Genomic DNA, 16,522 nt, shown 5'->3' with positions numbered 1-16,522 from the left:
CCATAATTACTCACAAACGGGTAAGAAAAGGTAGTATTGCCAGACCATACATGATCAAAACAGGGAGCGGAGGTGGTTCAGCTGCAAGGTGTGAATGTCTGACTAAAGTTTGTAAAAAGCGGGTATGACAAGGTGCGAATGCCCGACAATGTATGATCAAAAGAGGGAGCGGAGGTTTTCGGCTGCAAGGTCTGAATGTCCAACCATAATTTGTAAAAACCGGGGAAGATAAGGCTCGAAAGCCCGACTATACACCATCAAAAGCGGGAGCGGAGGTGTTCAGCTGCAAGCATGTCTGCATGTCCACCAAAAATGACTGAAAAATGGGTAAGAAAAGGTGCGAATGCCCAACCATACATCATCAAAAGCAGCAGTGGATGTGTTCCGCTATAATAAGGTTTGAATGTCCGACCATAGTTTGTAAAAGGCGGGTAAGAAGAGGTTCGAATGCCCGAACATACACCATCAAAAGAGGGAGCGGAGGTGTTCTGCTGTAAGAAGGTGTGAATGTCCGACCATAGTTGGTAAAAAGCGGGTAAGAAAAGGTGAAAATACCCGACTGTACACAATCAAAAGAGGGAGCGGAGTTGTTTAGCAACAAAGTGTGAAAGTCCGACCATGGTTTGTAAAAAGCAGGTAAGAAAAGGTTTGTATGCCGGAATATACACCAAGAAAAGCGGAAGCGGAGGTGTTCGGCTGCAAGAAGGTGTGAACGTCCGACCAAAGTTTGTAAAAAGCAGTTAAGAAAAGTTTCGAATATCGAACCAAACATAATCAAAAGCGGGAGCAGAGCTGTTCGACTGCAAGTAGGTGTGAATGTCAGTTCATAATTTGCAAAAAGCTGATGAGAAAGGGGGAGAATGCCCGACTATACACCATCAAATACGGGAGCGGAGATGTTCGGCTGTGAGTAGGTGTGAATCTCCAACCATAATTGCTGAAAAATATGTTAGAAAAGGTAAGAATGCCGGTCTATACATCATCAAAAGCCAGAGAGGTGGTGTTCGGCTGCAAGTAGGTGTGTATGTCCAGCCATAATTACTCACAAACGGGTAAGAAAAGGTAGTGTTGCCAGACCATACATCATCAAAAACAGGGAGCGGAGGTGGTTCAGCTGCAAGAAGGTGTGAATGTCCGACTAAAGTTTATAAAAAGCGGGTAAGACAAGGTGCGAATGCCCGACAATGTACGATCAAAAGAGGGAGCGGATGTTTTCGGCTAAAAGAAGGTCTGAATGTCCACCCATAATTCCTGAAAAATGAGTAAAAAAAGGGTGCGAATGCCGAACCATACATCATCAAAAGCAGGAGTGGATGTCTTCGGCTACAAGATGATTTGAATGTCGATCAATAATTGTCTTAAAACATGAAAGAAAATCTTCGAATATCAAACCGCACATGATTATAAGCGGGAGAGGAGTTGTTCAGCTGCAAGAAGGTGCGAATGTCCACCAATAATGACTGAAAAATGGATAAGAAAAGGTGCGAATGCCCAACCATACATCATCAAAAGCAGCATTGGATGTGTTCCGCTATAAGAAGGTTTGAATGTCCGACCATAGTTTGTAAAAAGCGGGTAAGAAAAGGTTCGAAAGTCCGAATATATACCATCAAAAGTGGAAGCGAAGGTGTTCGGCTGCAAGAAGGTGTGAACGTCCAACCAAAGGTTGTAAAAAGCAGTGAAGAAAAGTTTCGAATATCCAACCAAACATAATCAAAAGCGGGAGCAGAGCTGTTCGACTGCAAGTAGGTGTGAATGTCAGATCATAATTTGCAAAAAGCTGATGAGAAAGGGGGAGAATGCCCGACTATACACCATCAACTGTGGGAGCGGAAGTTTTTGGCTGTGAGTAGGTGTGAATGTCCCACCATAATTGCTGAAAAATGTGTTAGAAAAGACTAGAATGCCGAACAATACATCATCAAAAGCGGGAGAGGTGGTGTTCGGCTGCAAGTAGGTGTGAACGTCCAGCCATAATTACTCACAAACGGGTAAGAAAAGGTAGTATTGCCAGACCATACATGATCAAAACAGGGAGCGGAGGTGCTTCAGCTGCAAGGTGTGAATGTCTGACTAAAGTTTGTAAAAAGCGGGTATGACAAGGTGCGAATGCCCGACAATGTATGATCAAAAAAGGGAGCGGAGGTTTTTGGCTGCAAGGTCTGAATGTCCAACCATAATTTGTAAAAACCAGGGAAGAAAAGGCTCGAAAGCCCGACTATACACCATCAAAAGCGGGAGCGGAGGTGTTCAGCTGCAAGAATGTCTGCATGTCCACCAATAATGACTGAAAAATGGGTAAGAAAAGGTGCGAATGCCCAACCATACATCATCAAAAGCAGCAGTGGATGTGTTCCGCTATAAGAAGGTTTGAATGTCCGACTATAGTTTGTAAAAGGCGGGTAAGAAGAGGTTTGAATGCCCGAACATACACCATCAAAAGAGGGAGCGGAGGTGTTCTGCTGTAAGAAGGTGTGAATGTCCGACCATAGTTGGTAAAAAGCGGGTAAGAAAAGGTGAAAATACCCGACTGTACACAATCAAAAGAGGGAGCGGAGTTGTTTAGCAACAAAGTGTGAAAGTCCGACCATGGTTTGTAAAAAGCAGGTAAGAAAAGGTTTGTATGCCGGAATATACACCATGAAAAGCGGAAGCGGAGGTGTTCGGCTGCAAGAAGGTGTGAACGTCCGACCAAAGTTTGTAAAAAACAGTTAAGAAAAGTTTCGAATATCGAACCAAACATAATCAAAAGCGGGAGCAGAGCTATTCGATTGCAAGTAGGTGTGAATGTCAGTTCATAATTTGCAAAAAGCTGATGAGAAAGGGGGAGAATGCCCGACTATACACCATCAAATGCGGGAGCGGAGATGTTCGGCTGTGAGTAGGTGTGAATCTCCAACCATAATTGCTGAAAAACATGTTAGAAAAGGTAAGAATGCCGGTCCATACATCATCAAAAGCTGGAGAGGTGGTGTTCGGCTGCAAGTAGGTGTGAATGTCCAGCCATAATTACTCACAAACGGGTAAGAAAAGGTAGTATTGCCAGACCATACATGATCAAAACAGGGAGCGGAGGTGGTTCAGCTGCAAGAAGGTGCAAATGTCCACCCATAATTACTGGAAAATGGGTAAGAAAAGGTGAGAATGCCCAACCATACATCATCAAAAGCAAGAGTGGATGTGTTCGGCTACAAGAAGGTTTGAATGTCCAACCATAGTTTGTAAAAAGCGGGTAAGAAAAGGTTCGAATGCCCGAACATACACCATCAAAAGAGGGAGCGGAGGTGTTCCGCTGTAAGGTGTGAATGTCCGACCATAATTGGTAAAAAGCGGGTAAGAAAAGGTTAAAATACCAGATTGTACACAATCAATAGCGGGAGCGGAGTTGTTCGGCTACAAGAAGGTGTGAAAGTCCAACCATGGTTTGTAGAAAGCGGGTAAGAAAAGGTTCGAAAGTCCGAATATATACCATCAAAAGTGGAAGCGAAGGTGTTCGGCTGCAAGAAGGTGTGAACGTCCAACCAAAGTTTGTAAAAAGCAGTTAAGAAAAGGTTCGAATATCCAACCAAACATAATCAAAAGCGGGAGCAGAGCTGTTCGACTGCAAGTAGGTGTGAATGTCAGATCATCATTTGCAAAAGCTGATGAGAAAGGGGGAGAATGCCCGACTATACACCATCAAATGTGGGAGCGGAAGTTTTCGGCTGTGAGTAGGTGTGAATGTCCCACCATAATTTCTGAAAAATGTGTTAGAAAAGACTAGAATGCCGAACAATACATCATCAAAAGCGGGAGAGGTGGTGTTCGGCTGCAAGTAGGTGTGAAGGTCCAGCCATAATTACTCACAAACGGGTAAGAAAAGGTAGTATTGCCAGACCATACATGATCAAAACAGGGAGCGGAGGTGCTTCAGCTGCAAGGTGTGAATGTCTGACTAAAGTTAGTAAAAAGCGGGTATGACAAGGTGCGAATGCCCAACAATGTATGATCAAAAGAGGGAGCGGAGGTTTTCGGCTGCAAGGTCTGAATGTCCAACCATAATTTTTAAAAACCGAGGAAGAAAAGGCTCGAAAGCCAGACTATACACCATCAAAAGAGGCAGCGGAGGTGTTCGGCTGCAAGAAGGTCTGAATGTCCAACCATAATTTGTAAAAAGCGGGTAAGAAAAGGTAAGAATGCCCAACCATAAATTATCAAAAGCGGCAGCAGAGATGTTCGGCTGGTATTTATCAATGTCTAGATAGATTTCAAGAAAAAACAACGTTGTACTTTGCAGTAAAAGAAAGAGCAAATCTAAAGTTTCAGGAATCCGAGTATAAGCTTGCTTTCATGAGTTCTGCACGAATTCGGATTTTGCTATAAATTAAATTCCTTCACTCAAACTAAATTAAAACTGCTTTGTCCTTCATATGTACCCAATTCTACATATATTTCAAGCATAAACTTCCTCATATTACCCAGAATGAAAAAGAACCACACTTGTGATTAAGCCATACGCCCCTTTTGAGGAGTTCTGCATGATTTGGGATTTTATCTATAAAATTAATTCCTTCACTCAAACTATGTTAAAACGGCTTTTACCTTAATATTTATCAATGTCTAGATAGTTTTAAACAAAAAAAACGATTTTGTACTTTGCAGTAAAAGAAAGAGCAAATCAAAAGTTTTAGGAATCCGAGAATAAGCTTCTTTTCATACGTTCTGCTATATTTGGGATTTTATATATAAAATGAATTCCTTCACTCAAACTATGTTAAAACTGCTTTTAACTTCATATTTATCAATGTCTAGATCGACTACAACAAAGAACAACATTGTATTATGCAGTAGAAGAAAGAGCAACACTGAAGTATCAGGAATCCGAGAATAAGCTTCTTTTCATACGTTCTGCATGATTTGGGATTTTATGTATAAAATGAATTCCTTCACTCAAACCAAGTTAAAACTGCTTTGTCCTTCATATTTATCAATATCTAGATCGATTTCAACAAAGAACAAGGTTGTATTTTGCTGTATAGGAAAGAGCAACACTGGAGGATCAGGAATCCGAGAAAAAGCTTATTTTCATGAGTTCTGCACGATTTCGGATTTTCCTATAAAATGAATTGCTTTGCTCAAACCAAGTTAAAATAGCTTTGTCCTTCATAGTTATCAATGTCTAAAAATGTATCAAGCATAAAGTTCCTCATATTACCCTGAATGAGAAAGAAGCATCCCTTTGGTTGAGCAATACGTTCCTTTTGAGGAGTTAGGCATGATTTCGGATTTTGCTATAAAATTCATTCCTTCACTCAAACCAAGTGGAAACTGCTTTGTTCTTCATATTTATCAATGTCTAGATCGATTTCAACTTCTTCTACTGGAAAATCCAACGTTGTTCTTTGTTGAAGTCGATTGATAAAGATGAAGGTAAAAGCAGTTTTCACTCGGTTTGAGTGAAAGAATTTATTTAATAGCAAAATTGCAAATCATGCAGAACTCCCTTTCACATTCACAGCTTCCTCTCCACCATACTTGTATGATGGGATATTCACACCCACTTGCATCCGAAGATGCTTTTGATGATGTATGGTGGGGCATTCGCACCCATTTTTTACCCATTTTTCAGGAATTATGGGTGGACATTCAGATCTTCTTACAGCCGAAAACCTCCGCTCCCTCTTTTGATCATACATTGTCAGGCATTCGCACCTTGTCTTAGCCGATTTTTACAAACTTTAGTCGGTTATTCACACCTTCCTAACTGTTTTGATCATGTATGGTCTGGCAATACTACCTTTTCTTACCCATTTGTGAGTAATTATGGTTGGAGAGTCACACCTACTCACAGCCGAACAACCGCTCCCGCTTTTGATGGTGTATAGTCGGGCATTCTCACCCTTTCTGATCAGCTTTTTGCAAATTATGATCTGATATTCACACCTATTTGCAGTCGAACAGCTCTGCTCCCGCTTTTGATTATGTTTGGTTGGATATTCGAACCTTTTTAACTGCTTTTTACAAACTTTGGTCGGACGTTCACGTATTCTTGAAGCCGAACACCTCCGCTTCCGCTTTTGATGGTGTATATTCGGGCATACGAACCTTTTCTTACCCGCTTTTTACAAACCATGGTCGGACTCTCAAACGTTCTTGTAGCTGAAAATCTCTGCTCCCTCTTTTGTTTGTGTACAGTCGGGTATTTTAACCTTTTCTTACCCGCTTTTTACCAACTATGGTCGGACATTCACACCTTCTTACAGCGGAACACCTCCGCTCCCTCTTTTGATCATACATTGTCGGGCATTCGCACCTTGTCATACCCGCTTTTTACAAACTTTAGTCAGACATTCACACCTTGCAGCTGAACCACCTCCGCTACCTGTTTTGATCATGTATTGTCTGGCAATACTACCTTTTCTTACCCGTTTGTGAATAATTATGGCTGGACGTTCACACCTACTTGCAGCCGTACACCACCTCTCCCGCCTTTGATGATGTATAGTCGGGCATTCTCACCCTTTCTCATCAGCTTTTTGCAAATTATGATCTGACATTCACACCTACTTGCAATCGAAAAGCTCTGCTCCCGCTTTTGATTATGTTTGGTTGGATATTTGAATCTTTTCTTAACTGCTTTTTACAAACTTTGGTCGGACGTTCACACCTTCTTGCAGCCGAACACCTTCGCTTCCACTTTTGATGGTATATATATTCGGGCATTCGAACCTTTTCTTACCCGCTTTTTACAAACCATGGTCGGACTTTCACACCTTCTTCTAGCCGAACAACTCCGCTCCCGCTATTGATTGTGTACAATCTGGTATTTTAACCTTTTCTTACCCGCTTTTTACCAACTATGGTCGGACATTCACACTTTCTTACAGCGGAACACCTCTGCTCGCTCTTTTGATGATGTATGGTTGGGCATTCTGAACTTTTCTTACCCATTTTTCAGTAATTATGAGTGGACATTCCCACCTTCTTGCAGCTGAACACCTCCTCTCCCGCTTATGATCATGTGCGGTTTGATATTCGAAAATTTTCTTTCATGTTTTAAAGCAATTATTGATGGACATTCAAATCTTCTTGTAGCCGAACACATCCACTCCTGCTTTTGATGATGTATGGTTGGGCATTCGCACCCTTTTTTTACCCATTTTTCAGGAATTATGGGTGGACATTCAGACCTTCTTGCAGCCGAAAACCTCCGCTCCCTCTTTTGATCATACATTGTCGGGCATTCGCACCTTGTCTTACCCGCTATTTATAAACTTTAGTCGGACATTCACACCTTCTTGCAGCTGAACCACCTCCGCTCCCTGTTTTGATCATGTATGGTCTGGCAACACTACCTTTTCTTACCCGTTTGTGAGTAATTATGGCTGGACATTCACACCTACTTGCAGCCGAACACCACCTCTCCCGCTTTTGATGATGTATGAACCAGCATTCTTACCTTTTCTAACACATTTTTCAGCAATTATGGTTGGAGATTCACACCTACTCACAGCCGAACAACCGCTCCCGCTTTTGATGGTGTATAGTCGGGCATTCTCACCCTTTCTGATCAGCTTTTTGCAAATTATGATCTGATATTCACACCTATTTGCAGTCGAACAGCTCTGCTCCCGCTTTTGATTATGTTTGGTTGGATATTCGAACCTTTTTAACTGCTTTTTACAAACTTTGGTCGGACGTTCACATATTCTTGAAGCCGAACACCTCCGCTTCCGCTTTTGATGGTGTATATTCGGGCATACGAACCTTTTCTTACCCGCTTTTTACAAACCATGGTCGGACTTTCAAACCTTCTTGTAGCTGAAAATCTCTGCTCCCTCTTTTGTTTGTGTACAGTCGGGTATTTTAACCTTTTCTTACCCGCTTTTTACCAACTATGGTCGGACATTCACACCTTCTTACAGCGGAACACCTCCGCTCCCTCTTTTGATGGTATATGTTCGGGCATTTGAACCTTTTCTTACCCACCTTTTACAAACTATGGTCGGACATTCAAACCTTGGAGCCGAACACATCCACTCCTGCTTTTGATGATGTATGGTTGGGCATTCGCACCTTTTCTTAACCATTTTTCAGTAGTTATTGGTGGACATTCAGACCTTCTTGCAGCTGAACCCCTCCGCTCCCGCTTTTGATGGTGTATGGTTGGGCTTTCGAGCCTTTTCTTCACGGTTTTTACAAATTATGGTCGGACATTCAGACCTTCTTGCACCCGAACACCTCCGCTCCCTCTTTTGATCATACATTGTCGGGCATTCGCACCTTGTCTTACCCGCTTTTACAAACTTTAGTCGGACATTCACACCTTCTTGCAGCTGAACCACCTCCGCTCCCTGTTTTGATCATGTATGGTCTGGCAATACTACCTTTTCTTACCCGTTTGTGAGTAATTATGGCTGGACATTCACACCTACTTGCAGCCGAACACCACCTCTCCCGCTTTTGATGATGTATGGACCGGCATTCTTACCTTTTCTAACACATTTTCCAGCAATTATGGTTGGAGATTCACACCTACTCACAGCCGAACATCTCCGCTCCTGCATTTGATGGTGTATAGTCGGGCATTCTCCCCCTTTCTCATCAGCTTTTTGCAAATTATGAACTGACATTCACACCTACTTGCAGTCAAACAGCTTTGCTCCCGCTTTTGATTATGTTTGGTTGGATATTCGAAACTTTTCTTAACTGCTTTTTACAAACTTTGGTCGGACGTTCACACCTTCTTGCAGCCGAAAAACTCCGCTCCCGCTATTGATTGTGTACAGGCAGGTATTTTAACCTTTTCTTACCCGCTTTTACAAACTATGGTCGGACATTCAAACCTTCTTGTAGCCGAACACATCCACTCCTCCTTTTGATGATGTATGGTTGGGCATTCGCACCTTTTCTTACCCATTTTTCAGTAATTATGGGTGGACATTCACACCTTCTTGCAGCTGAACACCTCCTCTCCCGCTTATGATCATGTGCGGTTTGATATTCGAAAATTTTCTTTCATGTTTTCTAGCAATTATTGATGGACATTCAAACCTTCTTGCAGCTGAACACCTCCGCTCCCGCTTTTGATGGTGTATAGTCGGGCTTTCGAGCCTTTTCTTCCCCAGTGTTTACAAATTATGGTTGGACATTCAGACCTTCTTGCAGCCGAAAACCTCCGCTTCCTCTTTTGATCATACATTGTCGGGCATTCACACCTTGTCTTACCCACTTTTTACAAACCAGGGTCGGACTTTCACACCTTTTAGTAGCCGAACAACTCCGTTCCCGCTATTGATTGTGTACAGCCGGTTATTTTCACCTTTTCTTATCCGCTTTTTACCAACTATGGTCGGACATTCACACCTTCTTGTAGCTGAACACCTCCGCTCCAGCTGTTGATGGTGTATAGTCGGGCTTTCGAGCCTTTTCTTCCCCGGTTTTTACAAATTATGGTTGGATATTCAGACCTTCTTTCAGCCGAAAACCTCCTCTCCCTCTTTTGATCATACATTGTCAGGCATTCGCAACTTGTCTTACCCGCTTTTTACAAACTTTAGTCAGAAATTCACAACTTGCAGCTGAACCACCTCCAAATAAACCTTGGATGCTAGCTGGGCATATGAGGGCCCCGGGTCATTGCCTTGCTTTTAGGAAGCTTAGAAATAAATGTACAGCAGAAATAAGAAAGGCCAAGTCTGATCATTATCTAAATTTGATTCCCAGAGCTTACTCAGATTTCCCAAAAGTCTGTCCTACTGCTCCTGTTTTTAATTAGACTTCTATGCTCCGCAGTCGCAGATTTGTCACTCCTTTTAAGCTTATTGTATGTTCTAAATGTTCTTTTAATCGTGTCTTCAAAAGTTTTCTGTTTTTTCTGTCTCAGCTATTGCATATGAGATTATTTTCTCCATTTATCTCCAAGTTTAAATAAATGTTATTACTAGTGTGGCACTTTCTATGTCAAGGGGACAGTGGTGGTACTCTGTCCTGCATCATCTTTATTTCTGCTAATCCATGCTTCATACCATAAAATTGGGAATACTATAATAAGAGTAATGATTAATAATACACAGCTGGTTCCTCTTCTGAATGGATGCCACGGCCTTTGTCCATCCATTTTCCCTGTCTTATTTTAGTCACACCCTATGTTCTCATGTTAGCCGTTGTTTTCTTCACTGAGGTTGAGATGAACTCCCTCCTGTAGAGAGAATTCCCCTTTGTAGTCAGACTTTTGCCTCAGAAAACAGTGGTGGGTAACTAATCTTTCCCTACTTCTGAAGGTCGTAGTACAATGTGATAAGTGAATCCAAGAAGTCCTTCAGCTGCTGTGGGTGATGTAAGTAGTACCTGAAATGGACCTTCCCCCCTTGGACTGGACCAGTTCTTTTTCTTTATCACTTAGATGATGATCCAGTCCCCGGGTTTTACTGTCTTCAGATATTCCTTCACCGGTTCACCTGGAACAGACTAAACAGAAGAGATCTCTCTACTTGTTAATATTTGTATTCTGCTAAGGTTTCTTCTCTTTTTCTTTTTTTCTTCATCATGTCAGTTGATGACTGTGTTTTGACTGTGGGAGTACAAATGGTCTTCCATACCTTTTCTCAAATGGAGTTCATCTTGTGCTAGTTGGAGGATGCATTTTTAGGATGGTAAACAGTAAACCCAACATTTCCTATTTCTTCCATGATTTTTTTCAATCTTGACTTAATTATTCCATTGTGTCTCTCCACGAAACCTGCTGATTGTGGATGATATGCACAGTGGTTTCTAAGGTCTATTTTAAGTTCTTTGCCATCAGTGAGATGACATTGTTTACAAAGTGTGTCAAATTATCACTGAAGATCTTTTCAGGAATTTCAAATCTAGAAATGATTTATTTTACCCGTGCTTTTGCTACTGAGAGTGCATCTGCTTGTGCACATGGAAATATTTCAGTCCATTTGGTAAAAACCTCTATTGTCACTGAGCAGAATCGTTTCCCTTAACATTAATTTAGTTCAATGAAATCTACACAATAATGAAATAATGAAATCCAAACAAATATGTTGAAAAAGATACACTGGCTTAGGGTATTATCTTTGTTTTGGTCTTAGATTGCCCTGTGGATTGTATTTTGCACATATTTGACCTGCTAGACAAAACTTTATTCATTTCTTTATTCTAAAAATAATTTTTCAATAATTAGTAAAACCATATGCTGTAAAAACCTTGTTCATTATTGCTTCCATCCCTCCTGTTGAGACATGACATGGTCCATGGCTTAATACTGCAGCATATTTAAACAAATTCTTTGGCAGTATGGTTTTCCTTCTGGTCATTGATACGAGTCTATTGTAGATGACAATTGAATAACATCTAATAATGCTAAAATATTTGTAGTTTATACATTAGCTGTGGATGTCAACATACCTGTTTTTCCAATGCTGTGTTAACACATGTACAGTTGAGAAGGCATACTGACTGTCAGTGTAAACGTTAACAACCTTTTTGTTATTTAATTTACAAACTTCAGTTAAAGCTACCAATTCGACTGCTTGAACAGAGTAATTTTTTGGTAGTGGTTGTTTTAAGAAAACTTCAGTTTCTGTTAGTACTGCAAATCCTGTAGCATTTGTGCCATCAGGGTTTTTTGCGTGACCTGTCGAATAAATATAGTTATTTCTGCATTTTCATAACGTATATCAGTTAAGTCTGGCCTGGGTAAAACGTTGATGGTTATTTCTGACATGCAATCATGAGAATTTCCATCTGTGGGGTAGGTAGCAGTGTGGATGGATTAAGTGTAGCACATCTCTCGACAACAAGGTGTGGCTGTGAAAGAAGAACAGTTATGTAGGAGAGATGTCTGGTAAAGATATTTTGTTAAGTAACCATATCACAGCCACTGCATGAGGTACCTTAAGTGTTAATGGGTGAAATAACACCATAATTGTTGATGCCTGCACTGCCAATGGCTTCTGGCCATTGATTCAAAAGTACGATCTCGTCACTTTTTCCCCCTTTCAGTGGACACTGGCCCCTAATTACCGCAATTCAGCAGGGGGTCTTTCATTAGGAGTACTGGACTCCCCCGTGCACGGTTTCAGCTCCGACCCTGGACGGCGGAAAAAACGTCGAGATCTGGTTTGAGTACCCAATTGTTGAGAAAATTCTCTCAATGAGACTCAGAGTTGCTGGAGTCGGTTAATGCAAAGGTTTAATCTTGCAGCAAGCTCAAGAATGTGTGTGTGTATGGGTGTATGTGTGCGAACGTGTGTGTGAGTTTGTGTGTGTGAGAGTTTAAAGAACCTGTTATCCACAGGCAGGTCTTAACTAGTATGGCACGGGTCCAGCCTGTCTCATCTTTTTTGGAAGGTCCAGCGCTTGGCCGTAACCCTTCTGTCTGTTTGCACTCTCACATACATTCGGTTAATCATAGAAAAACGAGAACAAAACTTTTTAGCCCCTTAAATTCATAAAACAGACATGGTGCAGTTATTTCCATTCTAGAAAATAAGAGTAATCACCACCATTCCTATAATTTCTGGATATTCTAACAATCTGAATCTTTTTTAAATGTTCAATGAAGCCCTTTGCTGTTCTGTTTAGAGACTCAGCTGATCATAAACCTTCTAAACTCTTAACCTTTTTCATTTCTCAGTTAGTATTCACTTTAAAACTGATTAAAAGAAAAAATAAATGAATGCCTATCAACAAATGTGGGATCTAAACTCTACTGCTTCCTCTAAAATGATTTATTTTCTCAATTCAGAAATATGTGTGTGTAAGTCACAACACCTGTGACACCAAAACGGCTTTCTTTTCTCTCTTTTCTCTACACTCTGCACTGTGAGCACACACACCAAATCAGAAAGGCTTTTTTCTCTCTTTTCTACATTATGGACTGTGGGGACACAAAACCCCTCTCTCTTTTTTTTTTTTTGATTGTGTGTCAGGGCGTTGTCTCACGTATTAGATGATGCTTAAGATATGAATGGGTTTATCAGTCACATCAGAATCCATACATACTGATCCTCCCGTAATAAAATGGTCGGATCTTATCAAACACACTTTGTTTCTTGTGACAATCAAGTCAGCGAAACAGCATATACACGTCAAGACACTGAATCAAGTTTGCCACAAGAACTCATAAGTTTGGCAGTATTGCTCTGCCGTCAGCAATCATACACCCATTTTATTTTCGTGAGACATGTGCAGGCACCTGTTCATCTACTGTTCTATCACTATGAATTAGTTTATCTATTATCATTAAGGATACTTCTACAACTACTATCAAAGTATGTCCGGACTTCTTATGTTGTCAGTTGCTATATATGAATAAGTGGGTAGCTACTGACAAGCATTAAGCATGTCACACAGCCCAAACATATAACATTTCAGGACACACCACACAGTTAACAACCACAGTGAAGCGTGTCAAAGCCCAAACATGTAACATTCAACAGGACACTTACACAACACATTCAAATCAAACAGTCAGACAACATACAAGAACATATACCCCAGCCGGCATTGCTCCCTGCCTATTTTCCTACAGCTCACTATGTGTGCGCACACCTTTATTCACAAACTCTTCAACTTATACTCTTTTACCGAAGCTGCTACAGCTCGATTGGCCGAATACCCTTAGATCCTATTTCGGTGAATTTGACATCTGCCTTACATGTAACAGATTAGCGGTTTAGCAGTTTTAATTTAGTTTGAGTGAAGGAATTCATTTTATTGCAAAATCCGAAATCGTGAAGAACTCGTGAAAGTAAGCTTATTCTCGGATTCCTGAAACTTTAGATTTGCTCTTTCTTTTACTGCAAAGTACAACGTTGTTTTTTTTGTTTAAATCTTTCTAGACATGGTAATTAAGAAGGACAAAGCAGTCGCAACAAGTAAGGCGACTCTACTCAGAGAAGTCACTCTGCACAGTAACAAGATTTCTTTTGCACAGACAGAAAGGGCTTCACCCGCAAAGGTAAAGCCTGCCAAAAATAGAAACAACTCATTAGTGCTGCTCTCCACTGAAGTCTTTAGTAAAAGGCGAAAGACTTGTACGTTATGAAGAGAAACCAGAGTACGATTATCCGTCACTGCGGGAGCAGGGCATCAGGCTAGTTGGCATAGCCACCTTCCCCATGGTGAGCTTTGCTCCCCCCCCCCCTTGCTCCTCGGCTGACCAAGGAGGAACTACTCGATGGCTGCAACACCTGAAAGAGATATTGATGCGAGACCCGATCAAAAGCTTTTTCAAAGTCTAAATTTAAGATGACAAGCCGGGTGTTTCTGTCTCTAGCGTAATCAATGATGTCTCGAATCAGTACGAGGCTGTCGGTGAGTTGTCTCCCTGAGATGGCACAAGCCTGGTCTGGGTGAATTACCTCCTCTAAAACAGAGGACATCCGTGTCGCTAAAACCTTGCTAAAAAGTTTACAGTCAAAGTTTAAAAGTGTGATGGGCCTCCAATTCTTTAGGTCAGTCTTATCATTTTTTTAAAAAGTAGAGTCACTATTCCCACTCTAAAACTGTCAGGCAGTCGGTCGAGTTTTTCAAAATCTTTAAAAACATCTAAAATGTCTGATGATAAAAGGTCCCAAAAGGTCAGATAGAATTCTGCAGGAAGCCCGTCTAAACCCAGAGCTCGACTTCTCTTAAAACCTGTTAGGCATTTTTTCTAACTCTAAAGCAGTAAAATCCTGTGTCAAGTGTGCATGCTCTTTTACGGTTTTGTCAACGAATTTTAAAATTTCTGCCGATGTTTCCAAGTGCACTGGTTTCTCTTTGTACATGTTACTATAAAAGGTATGTACAGTTTCAATCATCTCTTGTGTGGATTTTGTTAAAAACCCATCTTCTCTTTTTAGATTTTGAATACACTCCTTTTTATTTATAACTTTCTTAATAAAGTACCGTGTGCATTTTTCACCTTCCTCAATTTCCTGCTCCCTGCTTCTTACAAAAATTCCTTTACTCTTTATTTCTGCTAAAACTGACATTTCCTTTCTGACATGTTTGATTTCTTCATTAAAGTCTATGCCACACTGATTTAGTTTAAAGTAGCTCTGTAAGCGTTTCTGTAGTCCCATCATACATCTATTCTCTTTCCTTTTTTTACGTTTACCTTGCTGTTTAAAAAAAGTCTGGGTCATTTCCTTCACCATTTCCCACGATTGTGCATGTGTTTCGTAGAGGTCTTGAAAGGTCTGCCACTCTTTATAACATTCCCTGTACTGACTGACTATGATTTCATCCTCCAACAGGGAACAGTTGAGTTTCCACAGACCACTTCCTACCGTCACACCAGAAGGGGGGGAAAGGGTGCAGGAGAGCATAAGGTGGTCTGAAAAGAAAACAGGAGTTAATCTAACATCAGTGGGTGGGCAATCTCTAGTAAAGAAATAATCAATGCGAGAGGCTCTGGTGCCATCATGACTAAACCAGGTGAAGCCCTCCTCTCTGGGATGCATGGTTTTAAAACAGTCAGTAAGCTTAAAATCCCTGCATATGCCCTGAAGTAAAATCGAAGTCCAAATAGAAATCCACTTTAAAATCTCCCCCTGCTCTTTTTCTATCTTTCCTGTTCAAGATACAGTTAAAATCCCCTCCTACAACTAAAGGTACTTGCCCTAGCATGTAAAGCTGTATATCTTCTAAAAGGTCATACCTGTAATTTTTTCCATTGAAACCATAAATATTTAAGAGGTTAAAGTCTTGCCCCATAAAATTCAAGTGTGCTAAAAGTGCCCGTCCGCCACTGTGCTACCTTTCACCAGAACATGCGGATTTTTAATTAGAATGGCCATACCATCATTTTTATTTTGATTTGAGCCACTCCATATCGATAAATGGGGCCACATTTCCTCCCATTGTCTATGGTTTTTTGAAAAAGGTAGTCCACATTCTTGTATTAAAAACACATCTGATTTTATGGAGACTAAGAAGGATAAAATACTCTGGGCTCTTGTCTTTGATTTCACACTTCTCACATTTAGTGTTGAGAAGGTGAGAACCATTAAAAGGATAAAGGAAAGTAGGTATGTCATTTTCGTTTTTCTAAGTTATCAAAACAAATTACACACTCAGGTTATTTCTTGGGAAACTAGCTCTTCCTTAATTTCTTTAGGTGAAAAGTGAGTAGGGTGATCTATATTTCCTTTTCGGACTCTCGGTGTTGGCCTCTGACACAATGTTGCATTTAACTTTGAGTCCCTGGGTGTTGATTGCAGAGCTAAAGTTAAAAAGGAGACCTCATTTGGTGAGTCGGAGGGGAAGACTCTAGGTTCTTCCACTGAAGAACTGTCTGAAAGGGACCTAACCCTTCCCCTCTTCTCTGATACCACTGGGGAATCGGAGGACAACTCAGATGCCGTCCTCTTCGGCTGTTGACCTTCGGGGAGGTGAGTATCTTCACTACACTCACCTGTCTGCTCTTCCTCCTCATTTAGCGTAGCTCCACCCTCCGCCTTTGAATTCTCACAGACTTCAGCACTGAGTGGTGAGGCCTCTACAGGCCCCTCCCCTTTATGTTCCTCACTTCCAATCCAAGCTT

The 16,522-nt window shown here is 41.1% G+C and overlaps 1 non-coding gene across 1 annotated transcript; it reads right to left on the bottom strand.

The window, feature by feature from the left end:
- Nucleotides 1-13,940: 13,940 nt before the first annotated feature.
- LOC140285065 (U5 spliceosomal RNA) lies at nucleotides 13,941-14,054 on the bottom strand. The gene has a single exon (XR_011910266.1). It is a non-coding gene; the product is annotated as a U5 spliceosomal RNA (small nuclear RNA).
- Nucleotides 14,055-16,522: the final 2,468 nt, after the last annotated feature.

This window comes from Leuresthes tenuis, unplaced genomic scaffold (assembly GCF_036924035.1).
Source record: "Leuresthes tenuis unplaced genomic scaffold, fLeuTen1.0.hap1 SCAF_24, whole genome shotgun sequence".
NCBI lineage: Eukaryota > Metazoa > Chordata > Actinopteri > Atheriniformes > Atherinopsidae > Leuresthes > Leuresthes tenuis.
Note: the sequence above shows the minus strand (reverse complement) of the source record. Positions and strands in the feature narration are given on the sequence as shown.